Source organism: Cervus elaphus, chromosome 20 (genome assembly GCF_910594005.1).
Source record: "Cervus elaphus chromosome 20, mCerEla1.1, whole genome shotgun sequence".
Taxonomy (NCBI): domain Eukaryota; kingdom Metazoa; phylum Chordata; class Mammalia; order Artiodactyla; family Cervidae; genus Cervus; species Cervus elaphus.
In genome coordinates, this window is record NC_057834.1 from 105,799,524 (window position 1) to 105,813,516 (window position 13,993).

Below are 13,993 nucleotides of genomic sequence, written 5' to 3' on the forward strand. Positions count from 1 at the left end.
AAAATGGGAGGATTAGGAGGAAACGTAAGGTAGGAACCTCGTTAGGTGACACATGAAATGTATAGGAGGGTGTTCAGAATAAAAAGAATAAAAAGAAAATGCTGGAGAGGAAAGTAATATTATCCACTGTGTGCCAGTAGATCTCTTTCTCTCTCTCTCTCTCTATATATATGTATGTGTGTGTGTGTGTGTGTGTGTGTGTGCATGCATATATATACAGTAATATAGGGTTTCCCTGGTGGCTCAGATGGTAAAGAATCTGCCTCCAATGCAGGAGACCCAGGTTCGATCCCTGGGTTGGGAAGATCCCTTGGAGGAGGGCATGGCAACCCACTCCAGAATTCTTGCCTGGAAAAGTCAATGGACAGAGGAGCCTGGCAGACTATAGTCCCTAGGGTTCTTGCCTGGAAAATTCCATGTACAGAGGAGCCTGGCAGTCTACAGTCTAGGGGGTCACAAAGAGTCAGATGTGACCGAGCATATGAGCATGCCCGCGTGTGTGTGTAAATATATATGTGCACTATACACACATATATACATACACACACACACACACACACAATGAAGGTGAAAGTCGCTCAGCTGTGTCAGACTCTTTGCAGCCCCATGGACTGTATAGTCCGTGGAATTCTCCAGGCAAGAATACTGGAGTGGGTAGTCATTCCCTTTTCCAGAAGATCTTCCCAACCCAGAGATCAAACCCAGGTCTCCCACATTGCAGGTGGATTCTTTACTAGCTGAGTCACAAAGGAAGCCCAAGAATACTGGAGTGGGTAGCCTATCCCTTCTCCAGCAGATTTTCCCAACCCAGGAATTGAACCGGGGTCTCCTGCATTGCAGGTGGATTCTTTACCAACTGAGCTATCAGGGACCTATTTATTCAAAGAGGATCATAATCCTTTTAAAGATTATGATCCTCTTTGAATAGATAAGAGACATGAAACACTTAGCCTAATGTCAAACAGTAATATAGCAGAACTGGAATTTCAAACTTAAGCCACTGTGATGCCAAAGTCCAAGATTCTCCTAACATAGCACGCTGTCTCCTTAAGATACAAAATATTCAACCATTCCCTGACAGGAAACCTTAATTGAAAGTGGTAAGCAGCATCTAGGTATCCTGATTCTACCCTTAGTTTGCAAATATAAAATCAGAAGTTCAGAGGATTTCCTGGTTTAATTTTTACAAATAATGAATATCCAGTCTCCACTTGAGCACTTCCAGTGGCCAGGAGATTTTTCTTTCCGTATTCATGCATCCGTGTCTACCTTGGTTCCCATACTTCTATGTTTATTCATAAACCAATATCTCTACTTATGACCTTATATGTGTGAATGTACAATTGTATTCCACATCTAATTATGACTTGAGAATCTTTGCTCTGCTAGAGACTGCAGTGCCTATCATTTATTTTATAATTTATTCATCACAATAAGCCAATAATATAGGCCCTATTTTTACCCGTAATTTGCTGAAGAAGAACATGAACTTATGAAACTAAATAACTTGTCCAAGTCACATAACTAAGAGTAATACATCAAAGTAGTGCAACACCTCCCAGGTTCAAACCTTTTCCTAACATGACAGTAATCCATAGCCTGCATTATGCAGTGAGAGCGTGATCCGGAGAAGAAATGCAGCCATAATCTTCAATTTGAAGTTGGCTATGTAAGCTTATGTTCTTATTTCCTGCTGCCAAAATTTTATAGAGTATAGCACCGAAGAGCAATGAAAAAGTGGTGCAGATAAATCCCAGCTTTCACCATCATCTGTGTACACGCTGTACCACTGGAGACCTCTATCATGTCTCACACCATACATAAGATCAGCGGTTGTCAAACTATGGCCCACAGCCAAAACTTGTTCACTTTCTGATTTTTAAATAAAGTTTTATTGGAACACATCTACAATTTTTAATTTACATATTGTTATGGCTGTTTCCTCACTATGAGGGCAGAATTATGGTGTCTTCAGAGACTGTGTAGTTCACAAAGCCTAAAATGTTACTCTCTGATCCTTTAAAGAAAGTTTGTCAGCTCCTGCATTAAAACTTTTGCATAATTCCTTCATTTTACCTATATAGAATGTATACAGAGGGAATGATAGGCTATCATAGGGTGGCCACGTGCACTACGCGAGAAGCTGCAAAGTAACAGCCAAAATAATTTGGCAATTTTGAGTTGGAGAACCGAGACAAAGAAATGTTATCCAAACTGTATTTTAGTTCAAGCCCTCTACTGCTAACACAGCAGTTCTAAAATGGCTTCTCTAATCCTCACTGAAGCACCAGAAGATGTTAACTTTATTCACTTATCATGACTCTGCCCTTAAAGCAGTAAGTCTCAATCTTAGATTCACCTGAGGAGATTAACAAAAAACATACACATAGTTGGTTGCACCATGGATAGAAATCCCAGACCTACTAAGTCAAAAATGCTTGGAACAGAAAAAAGACATTTGTATTTTCAAAATGTTTTATCAAGCAACTAGTATCTGATATCATTGCTGGGCAACAACTGCAAATAAATCTACTTCATCTTTCTGTGGAGCTTCCCAGGTGACTTAGCGGTAAAGCACCCTCCTGCCAATGCAGGAGCTGCCAGAGATGCTCGTTCAATCCCTGGATAGGGAAGATCTCCTGGAGGAGAAAGTGGCAACCCTTTCCAGTATTCTTGCCTGGGAAATCCCATCTACAGAGGATCGTGGTGAGCTACAGTCCATGGGGTCACAAAAAGTCAGACATGACTTGAGAGACTGAGCATGCACACATCTTTCTGTAGGCACTTGAGGATAATTATAATTCCATGACTTTGCATATCATCTATATGTCAAATATTTTACCTTAACCTTGCTCTGAGCTACAGTCACTTTTTTTTTTTAAATCACTCTTTACTTGGTATTTCTAGGTGATATCTCAAACTTCATCTGCCCCAATATGAAATGTTGATTTTTCCACTAAAGTCCTCTTCATCACAGTTAATGGCACCACCTATTCATTTGCTGAAGCCTAAATTCTAAAATAGTTCCATGATTTTTTTCCCACCAATCTCTCATTGGTAAGTTCAAAATAAATCATTTTTCTTTTCAGTTGGAATTTTTAACTCCTCTCATTCATAATTTTTTTCTCTCCATGGCAATTATGGCGATATTTCTAAAAATATGTCAAGCCACTTTCCTGCCTAATGCCCTCCAATGATGTTCTGCTTCATCAAAAACAAAAAACAAAACAGTGCAACCTTCTTCCTGTGTCCTAAAAATTGTACATGTGCTGGCTATTGCCAGAATCCATCTTTATCACTTTTCTTCTCTGTTCTCACGACAGCCTCATGAGTCTTCTTTCTTTTCCTTGAACACTAACCTCATTCATTTCTCAGGTACTTTGTATTTGCTATTTCTTGAGCTTGGACACTTTTTAATGTCTAGCTTCTTCTTATCAGGGAAGATACAGCTCAGAGAAGCCATTCCTGACTACCTTATCTAAAGAAACCAAGTTAAAGCACTGGATCACTTTTATTGAATCATCTTATTCTATTTTTCACATAACTCATCTATATGAAATTATCATGTTTGCTGATTATCCATTGTCCTGCCAAAGAATACAAAATCCTCAGGAATAAACCAAATGCCTAGAATGTAATGCACAGTGGTTGGGTACTTATTAAAGTACTGTTTTTCTGTTTAATTTTTTTAAAGCTAACTCCTCCTATTCTTTCAAATACTTAGTATACAATGATAGCAGTGTGAGTTCATTAACTATAATCTATTCCATGGTCACAAACAATCTATTCTATTTACCTTGCCCTATATTTGCTCTGAACAGACGCTGGTCTTAACCTTTCTTTGAAAGCGTCCTATGCATTTTTACAATATTTGTGTACATAGTAAGTATTGAATAAATGTTGATGAATGGAGTATATAATGGGCTTTTGGCTCCATACATCAAGACTTTCTTGAAGGACAGATAATTACTTCTACTTTATATCTGACATTTTAATATAACTGGCTGTGGTCATTATCCTTTGGAATTGCATTCTAGTCAATTCTTACAAAAAAAGAAGTAAATAAGGCACAATTACCTTGTGAGCAATCCACAATTGGATTTGCATTTAAAAATTGCTGAGTGAGCATGCCTGCTTGATGGTCAAATGAAACTAATCTCTTGTAACTCAAGGTCTTATCTATTTGGAGATGCACGGGTAGGAGGGTTAAGGAAGACTGAAGGATTCCTGAATGATAAAAGTCATCTCTCTCATTATTTATGTTTATGGAGTGTTTGCATTGATCTTCCACTGAACTACCGAAGGGGAATATAAAGGTGGTTAAGATACTGTCCCTGTTCCTGAGAAGCTCTCCATCTCTAGTTTACATGGTCACATCCCTGTCCAGCCTGCACACTACTTCTTGGAAACATCCCACATCGCTGATGATGGAAAGGGTCAGGTGTTCACATTGATAATAGCTTATTCCCTCTTCTGGGCACTGCTGTTGGTCTATGGGTAGATACTGTGAGTCAGTTTCATAAAGATTTGAATCAAAGGAACAAACTCTAAGGGAGTTGGCCTTTGAATTGTGTAAATGGTAGAATACAGATGTCCATGAATTCCTTTTGCTTTGGTCCTTGGGAGGGTCTCAATCCTGACCTGAGCACTATTTATTCTTTTTTTTTTAAATTTCAACGTGGCCTTAAGATAATTTGAATAGGCTTGTTTCTTGCAGCAAAATTTCCATTAAAAAGTTATGTAGCTAAGAACTATAGACCAAAATCTATACTTTAGCATGACTGGTACAATGATAAAGTTTGGTCAGTTTACTAGGTACAAAGAGAGGGTGCCTTCAATTTGGCCTAAGAAGGTCAGAGAAATCTTACAGGAGATAACACCTAAACTGAATTATGGAGAATAATAATTAACTTGGAGGAAAATGGTGGAGGAAAAAAAGGAAAGTTTTGCAGCCTGAAAAAATCCAGGGGTCCAAAACAGCAGGTATATTTTGGGAAATGCAAGTTTAGTGTAATGAGCTCAAAATACAAGGTAATGAAGCATCAAGGAAGTTATCTGGAAAAGTAGGTAAAAGCAAGACCATGGAATGTCTTTAATAAGATTTGTTAGCTGAAAAAATGGACAATGTGAGAGTTTTTATTTAAGTCTTACTCGGAGCAAAAGGAGGACTATGGCCTTGGAGACAGCATTTTAGATAGCTCTGGGAAATTCCTCCAAAGAGGTAGAAGGTGAAAGGATTAGTCCTCAGTTGTGTCCGACTCTTTGAGACCCCATTGATTGTAGCCTACCAGGCTTCTCTGCCCATGGAATTCTCCAGGCAAGAATACTGGTATGGGTAGCCATTCTCTTCTCCAGGGGATCTTCCCGATTCAGGGATTGAACACAGGTCTCCGATTGCAAGTGGATCCTTTACAGTCTGAGCCACCAGGGAAACCCCCAAAGAGGTAGAAGGAAAGGTCAAGACATATGATTATAGTGAAGGGGGATAGTTACAGCCAAGCACACATTTTTGCAGAAAGTTCCTGCTAGTCACGAGGAGCAGGTATCTCCATTAATGATTTCAGTGCTTTCCTAGATATGAGGAGATACAGGAATTTGGGCTCATAAAATCATTTTCTGAAAATATCTGGCTGCCTGAAAGCCTGTTCTGCCAGTTTCCCCCAAAACAGAGTGTCTCATTCCTGATCTTCACCCTGAACTCCTTTCCAGGTATGTTGAAGGTCAGCAACTAGGATGGCTAATGACCTAATCCTTCTAATGGCAGGTGACAATTTTTAGTTAACAGATGCTAAGTAGTTTGAGTTTTGCCTTGTAGGCTCATAATCTGCTGAATGACCATATTTGATCCTTTCTATGGGGAGATCATGAATAAATCCTCAGGGACCCTCTAATTATTCTATAGCTCCTTTTTCAGGGGCAGCCCCAGGAAAGCTTTTGAAAAGAAACACAGAGCATGTGGAAAGGAGCCAATACTCAAAATCAGTAGTCCAGAGTTTGAGCCTCTGCTCAACTGCTTCCTATCTGAGCAATATGGAAGAAGGAATTTAATTCAATTGAAACTGTTTCCTTATCTAGATATAAAATGGAAGTTACAAAATATCTACCTCCCAGAATTGTAGTTTACATCCAATACATGTGTTCTTGAAAGTGAAATGTGTTAGTCCATCAGTCGTGTCTGACTCTTTGTGACCCCATGGACTGTAGCCTGCCAGGCTCTTCTGTTCATGAAATTCTCCAGGCAAGAATACTGGAGTGGGTAGCCATTCCCTTCTCCAGGGGATTTTCCCAGCCCAGGGATCAAACCTGGGTCTCCTGCTTTGCAGGCAGATCTATGACAGTCTGAGCCACCAGGGAAGCCCACATGTGTTCTTGTTGTTGTTGTTCAGTTGCTCAGTTGTGTCTGATTCATTGCACCCCCATGGACTGTAGCACGCCAAGCTTCCCTGTCCTTCAACATCTCTCAGAAATTGCTCAGACTCATGTCCATTGAGTTGGTGATGTCATCCAACCATCTCATCCTCTGTCATCCCCTCTCCTTATGCCTTCAATCTTTCCCAGCATCAGGGTCTTTTCTAATGAGTGGGCTCTTTGCATCAGTGGCCAAAGTATTGGAGTTTCAGCTTCAACATCAGTCCTTCCAATGAATATTCAGAATTGATTTCCTTCAGGATAGACTTGTTGGATCTCCTTGTAGTCCAAGGGACTCTCAAGAGTCTTCTCCAATACCACAGTTCAAAAGCATCAGTTCTTTGGTGCTCAGCCTTCTTTACGGTCCAACTATCACGTCCATGCATGACTGCTTTAAAAACCATAGCTTTGACTAGATGGACATTTGTCAGCAAAACAATGTCTCTGCTTTTTAATATGCTTTCTAGGTTTATCATATATTTTCTTCCAAGGAGCAAACATCTTTTAATTTTATGGCTGCAGTTACCATCTGCAGTGATTTTGGAGCCCAAGAAAATAAAGTCTTCAATGTTTCCATTGTTTCCCCATGTATTTGGCATGAAGTGATGGGACCGGATGCTGTGATCTTAGTGTTTTGAATGTTGAGTTCTAAGCAAGCTTTTTCACTCTCCTCTTTCACTTTCATCAAGAGGCTCTTTAGTTCCTCTTTGCTTTCTGCCATAAGAGTGGTGTCATCTCCATACCTGAGGTTATTGCTATTTCTCCCTGCAATCTTGATCCCAGCTTGTGCTTCTTCCAGTCCAGCGTTTCTCATGATGTACTCTGCATATAAGTTAAATAAGCAGGGTGACAGTATACAGCCTTGATGTACTTCTTTCCCTATTTGGAACCAGTCTGTTGTTCCATGTCTGGTTCTAACTTTTGCTTCTTTATCTGCATACAGGTTTTTCAGGAGGCAATCAAGGTGATCTGGTATTCCCATCTCTTGAAGAATTTTCCACAGTTTTTTGTGGGGAAAAAAAAAACTGCCTCACAGTCAAAGGCTTCAGCATAGTCAATGAAGAAGAAGTAGATGTGTTTCTGGAATTCTGTTGCTTTTTCAATGATCCAACGAAAGTTGGCAATTTGATCTCTGGTTCCTCTGCCTTTTCTAAGTCCAGCTTGTACATCTGGAAGCTTGTACATCATGTGCTCTTAATGCCCTGCTCTAGGGTAGTTTCTGACCTTACTCTTTCACAGGCAGCATCTCAATGAATGACAACCATATACTGAAGTAAATATTATTGTCTTATTTGAAATGGGGACACTGAAGCTCAGGGAGGTAAAGTTGTCTAGTTTCACACAACCAGTCATAGAGGTGCTAATATCCAAAATCACATTTTAATAGAGTGGAAACCTATGGGACCTTCTCAAGGCAGACCCCTCGCCCATATCATCTGCTTTAGCTTCTCCTCTAAGTACTTAGAAAATAGTATCTGATGCACATTTCCTGAATTGTTTTACAGATGCTAAACCCCCTCAAATGGAAGAAATTAAGTACTTTTAAAAATTTAACTTTTATTTTATATTGGAGCATGGCTGATTTACAATATTGTGTGAGTTTCAGGTATACAGCAAAATGGTTCAATTATATATATGTATATCCATTTTCTTTCAGATTCTTTTCCCACATAAGTTATATATTATGGTTGCTGAATTGCATGGTGATTCCATTTTTATTTATTTATTCTTTTAACTTTTTACATTGTATTGGGGTGCCTGGGCTTCCCAAGTGGCTCAGGGGTAAAGAATCTGCCTGCCAATGCAGGGTATGTCCTGAGATACAGGTTCAATACCTGGGTCAGAAAGATCCCCTGGAGGAGGAAATGGCAACCCACTCCACTCTTCTTGTCTGGATAATCCTATGGACAGAGCAACCTGACAGGGTACAATCCACAAGGCTGTAAAGTCAGACACAACTAAGCAACTGAGCATGCAAGGATATCTGAGTAACAATGTTGTGATAATTTCAGATGCACAGCAAAGTGATTCAGTCACACATATACATGTAGCAGTTCCCGCCACCCGCCACCCCCGCCAAACTTCCCTCCCACCCAGGCTGCCATATAACACTGAGCAGAATTCCCTATACTATACAGTAGGTCCTTGCTGGTTATCCATTTTAAATATAGCAGTGTGTACACATCAATCCCAAACTCTCCAACTATCTCCTTCTCCCTTTTCCCTACCCTGGCCCCGTAACCATGAGTTCTCTAAGTCTGTGAGTCTGTTTTGTAAACAAATTCATTTGTATCATGTCTTTTAAAATTCTGCGTATAAGGGATATTATTAACATATGCATTTCTATTTCTCTGTCTGACTTAGTATGCTAATATCTAGGTCCAACCACGTGCTGCAAATGGCATTATTTCATTCTTTTAAATGACTGAGAAATATTCCATTGTATGTATATATTACATCTTCCTTATCCATCTCTTTGTCGATTGACATTTAGGTTGCTTCCATGTCTTGGCTGTGGTAAATAGTACTTCAATGAATACTGAGGTGCAAGTATCCTTTCAGACCATATTTTTCTCTGGATATATGCCCAGGAGTGGGATTCAGAATTCTCACTCATGTGGGAGAACTTCTGTGAGGTCATAATTTTCTAGTGTGTGGGTCACCCAACTGGCAGGTATGGGGTTTGATTATATCATAGAAACACTCCTCCCAGCATCCCCTTGTGGCTTCTTCTTTGTCTTTGAATGTAGAATAACTTTCTGATAGGTTTCAATCTTTTTTGTCAATGATTATTCGGCTGTTAGTTGTGATTTTGATGTCTTTGTGAGAGCAGGTGAGCTCAAGTCCTACTCTATCATCTTGTCTCCTCCCGTAACCCAGAAATTAATGATTTGATGACCATGAGCATGTTACCTGCAGATCTCTGGTGCCCAAGGATTGATCATGTCAGCCCCTGTGACACCACTCTGTTATCTCACCATCAACCAACCAGAGAATTGTGCATTAATTGATTATGTACTCTTGGATGCCACTCATTTACCTGGCCTTTAAAAATGTTTTGCTGAAACCCATTGGGGAGCTCAGACTTTTTGAGTATTAGCTGTCATGGACTCCTCATACAAGACCCCACAACAACTGCCACACTTTCATTTACCACAATCTAGTGTTAGTAGTTTGAGCATTCTTCAGCATTGCCTTTCTTAGGGATTGGAATGAAAACTGACCTTTTCCATTTCTGTGGCCATCAAAGGTCCGTCTGGTCAAGGCTATGGTTTTTCCAGTGGTCATGTATGTATGTGAGAGTTGGACTGTGAAGAAAGCTGAGCGCCGAAAAATTGATGCTTTTGAACTGTGGTGTTGGAGAAGACTCTTGAGAGTCCCTTGGACTGCAAGGAGATCCAACCAGTCCATCCTAAAGGAGATCAGTCCTGGGTGTTCATTGGAAGGACTGATGCTGAAGCTGAAACTCCAGTACTTTGGCCACATCATGCAAAGAGTTGACTCATTGGAAAAGACCCTGATGCTGGGAGGGATTGGGGGCAGGAGGAGAAGGGGACAACAGAGGATGAGATGGCCGGATGGCATCACCGATTTGATGGGCATGAGTTTGAATAAACTCTGGGAGTTGGTGATAGACAGGGAGGCCTGGCGTGCTGCGATTCATGGGGTTGTAAAGAGTCGGACACAACTGAGCGACTGAACTGAACTGAGTGTTAGTAGATTGACTTCACTGTGAGCAGGGGAGGGGACCCAAATGTACTTTAGTAACAGTACATGTTGGACTTTAAATCCAGCCCTTTCCCCCCAAAACACTAAATTGTAAAAATAACAATGTTTTAAGAAAAAAAGTTTTGCACATAATAATCATCACCTTTTTCAGTGGGTGAAGTCAGTATTTGCTGAGCTCCCATCTCCTTTTTTGAGACAGATTCTGTCACTCAAGTGCCCTGACTCTCCTTGGGCTTTCTTCTTGTTATATGCAAAATGGGCTTCCCATTTGCGTGGCTTGGTGGTAAAGAATCCATCTGAAATACAGGAGATCAACTGCCATGCTGGAGACCCAGGTTCGATCCCTGGGTTTGGAAGATCTCCTGGAGAAGGAAATGGCAACCCACTCCAGTATTCTTGCCTGGAAAATCTCATGCACTGAGGAGCTTGGTGGGCTACAGTGCATGGGGTCACAAGAGTTGTACATGACTTAGTGACTAAACCACCAACCACCATAGGCAAAAGACCTTCATATAACTTGGCCTTTCACCTAGGCTGTCCACTAAGGCATCACCTGATTGCAAGGTCATCACTGACTGCCTGTCCAAAATGATTTTTTTCTGATATTCTATTCTGTACAGGCTTGCTAGGAACCTAAAAATTCTTGTGATTAATTGATTTATTCCAAAACATAGAAAACTTTTTTTTAATTGTCCCTCCATTTCAACAGAGGTTCCTTGAAGACTTAGTTCCTTAATCCACTATGTTTTAAAACTGTTTTCAGGAACATTGATGTGAAGAGATGGTCCATTAAAAAAGAGTTCATGAGAATCACCATATTGATTAACATCTTGGGTGTTACCTTATTTCTCATGCTCATGAGCTTTATTTTTTTAATGAGGCAAGAATTGTCCTATTGATGTTAATGATGTAATTAATGAGAAAGTAAGTATTTTTTAAAAAACTATGATAGCCATGTAGCTCCATACAAATAGAAGTTATGATTCTGATGAAAATTAATGTTAGGTACTATACAATGTTAGCAATCCTTAATATTATTGCTATTAATAATATATCAAATTAAAAGCAAATATGAACTAAAGTAAGGAGAGACTTTATTCAAAAACAATATTATAGTAAGAAAAGTGAGACTATTGCAATAGAGAGAATTCTTTGACTATAAGATCTGAAAGCATCTTAATCAGAAAAGGGATTTTCTTTTAGAAGAAGAGGTAAAAACCATTAAAATCAGCTGATTCTCAGAAATTTTTCAAGAAGAATGTGTTCAAGTTCTATGCTCACTAGTGGGCCGAAGTTCAGAGATCTGGGAGAAGTAGAAAACCCTGAGCAAAACTTGGTCAAGTGAAGTTTTGGGCATGTTGGCCAAACTCGTCAGCAGAAAGAGACAGTTCAGCTAATCAGAAATGAGACAAAGATGGGAATTTGGAAGTCTAGGTCTGGTCTTGTTGTAGGCAAACAAGGTGTCATACATGAGTCATCTATAAGTCACAAAGAGAATGGTGGTTCTTTGCAGTAAGCCATTTGGGGGGACATAAAAGGAGATGAAGAGAATTTCTTAATTATTGTTGTTTTCCAGGAGCACAAGGCTTAAATAAATTTCAACACTGCCAGACATCATCTTTATCATTGCTTTTCTTGTGTATAGTTAGTCATTCAAAATATACTAACTTTAGGCAAGTTGCCTAGTCTTTCAGACCTTCAGTTTTCTTATCAGTAAAATGGGAATAATTATAGTAACAACTAATTTGCCAGATTTCTGTGAAGTTTACTGACAAGTGCCTAACAGCTATAAATATTGTATATATGTTGTTTTGTTTGTTTGTTTCATTTTTGTTACTAGTGGTTCCATGGACTCTGCTTCCTTCTTTTCATCTTTTCCTTTGCCCCCTCTGCCCCTCCCCCTTCTTCTCTTTTTCTTCTTCTGCTTTAATAAGGGTAAATCTCACCTCATGCAGCAAAGGGGAAGGCAGAAGGCATTTGTAGAATGAATTTTAGGTGCCTGATAAAGGGCAACTCATTACTCACAATAAAATCCCAAGCTGTGTATTTAGTGTCCTCATATAAGGATCGAGGAAACTGAGGCTCAGCAAAGTTTGCCTAAGTTCATACAGTTCATAGGTGATGGAAAGAGATAATACAGGTGTGAGGTGGCTGACTTGACTCTTTCTCATCAGGTCTCATGGAACATGAAATGCTCATGCACATGAAACAGCCCAATTTTATACCAGGGATATGGAAAAGAGATGGAGAAAAAGATACCTCAGCTGTATGAAAGTGAAAAGTGAAAGTGAAGTCGCTCAGTTGTGTCTAGCTCTTTGCTACCCCGTGGACTGTGTCCATGGGATTTTCCAGGCAAGAGTATTGGAGTGGGTTGCCATTCCTTCTCCAGGGGATCTTCCCTACCCAGGGATTGAACCTGGGTCTCCCGCATCATAGGCAGATGCTTTACCATCTAAGCTACCAGGGAAGTCTCAGCTGTACAGGCATGTGAATAATTGCTTTTCTTTGTGATGGAATCAATGAGCTTTCTCTTCTGTATAATTATCTTTGAAAAAGGCAGAGAAAAAGTTAAAGGGGGAGAGAGAGAGCTAGAGAAAGGAAGAGAGAGAGAGAGAGAGAAAGAGTGAACTCCAACCCATCAAGCCCATATTGCACATTGGCTGCCAGCAATGTTTCTTTTAAAAATAAAATAAAAATGTTCAGTTGTAGATTTTTTCCCTTTTGGAGAGATGCAGGAATTGCAAAGAGAGTGCCAGACAGCACTAGCATATGCTTATTTTTCTAGCTCAATGTGGGCAGCCTTTCTTAAACATTTTGTATAAATATATTTATTCTCCCACTGAGACCTTGCCTGCCAGGTTCAGAAACAACTGAGTAAGCAGATGCGTTATAAATCGAGGAAAGAAAAGAAAGGATTGCCATGGAAATGCTGATGGCCCCTTTATTCTAGCTGAGTACATTGCCCTGGTATAATAAATTACTGGTTGATGCATTGATGATAAATCTATAGTGGTTTTCATATTCAAAGTAAAAGATATTTCACTCTGTCTTTGCTGGAGATGTAGTCAGAAAGCAAGGAAATGTTGACATCCGGTGGGCAGGATTGAAAAAAAAAACACACACACACAGACCCTTTGGTGTACAACCCACATTTGCAAGCTGTCTGCGTTTCTTGTATTGGCCTCAGCTTTGACAAATGTAAAAAAGTCACTAATATTTTGACACTCTCCCTGCCCAAGTCTGATACCAGCTGGCTGTGAAGCCACATACTCATTGTTCTGCTGGATTTTAAAGACTGGGTCCCAGCCAAAGGACTGGACTGGATCCATTCATTCATTTTCAAGATTGAAGTTGCAGCTTAACTGTAATGACCATTTCTCAACTCAATCTGGAAACCTCTTCCAAACCCAACAGATGCCTGAGAGGCAAATGTGCATTTGGATTAGAAACCATCCTCTCAGATAAAGAAACAAACGGTGATCTTTGATTCTGGAAAGAATTATTTGCTTTGAGAGCAATTAATGCTCTGTATATTGATTATGTCTTATTTTATAAAATGCTCATGCTTTTGGAACCTTAGTAAAAATCCCTATCTTACCATTTTAAATTAAATGAATATTGAAATGCAGAGAAATTATGACCCCAATTATGAAAAAAAATATGCCCAGAGGAAAACTGAAAGAAAACACCCAAAATGTCAAAAACATTAACAGTGGCAAGGGAGGCATGTTTAAGGTTATGGTGAGTTTTTCCTTTCTACTTTTATATGGTTTTCTTTTCTATAATAAGTTTTAAGTTTATAATTGAAGAAAGAAAATAAACTATTCATTCTTTTGAAAACATGCTGTTTCTTTTA

The 13,993-nt window shown here is 39.6% G+C and overlaps 2 non-coding genes across 2 annotated transcripts; one reads left to right on the plus strand and one right to left on the minus strand.

The window, feature by feature from the left end:
* The first annotated feature begins 232 nt into the window (after positions 1-232).
* On the plus strand, positions 233-304 carry TRNAW-CCA. The gene has a single exon. It is a non-coding gene; the product is annotated as a tRNA-Trp (tRNA).
* Positions 305-12,532: 12,228 nt separating this feature from the next.
* Positions 12,533-12,604, minus strand: TRNAH-AUG. Its single transcript has one exon. It is a non-coding gene; the product is annotated as a tRNA-His (tRNA).
* Between the last annotated feature and the right edge of the window lie 1,389 nt (positions 12,605-13,993).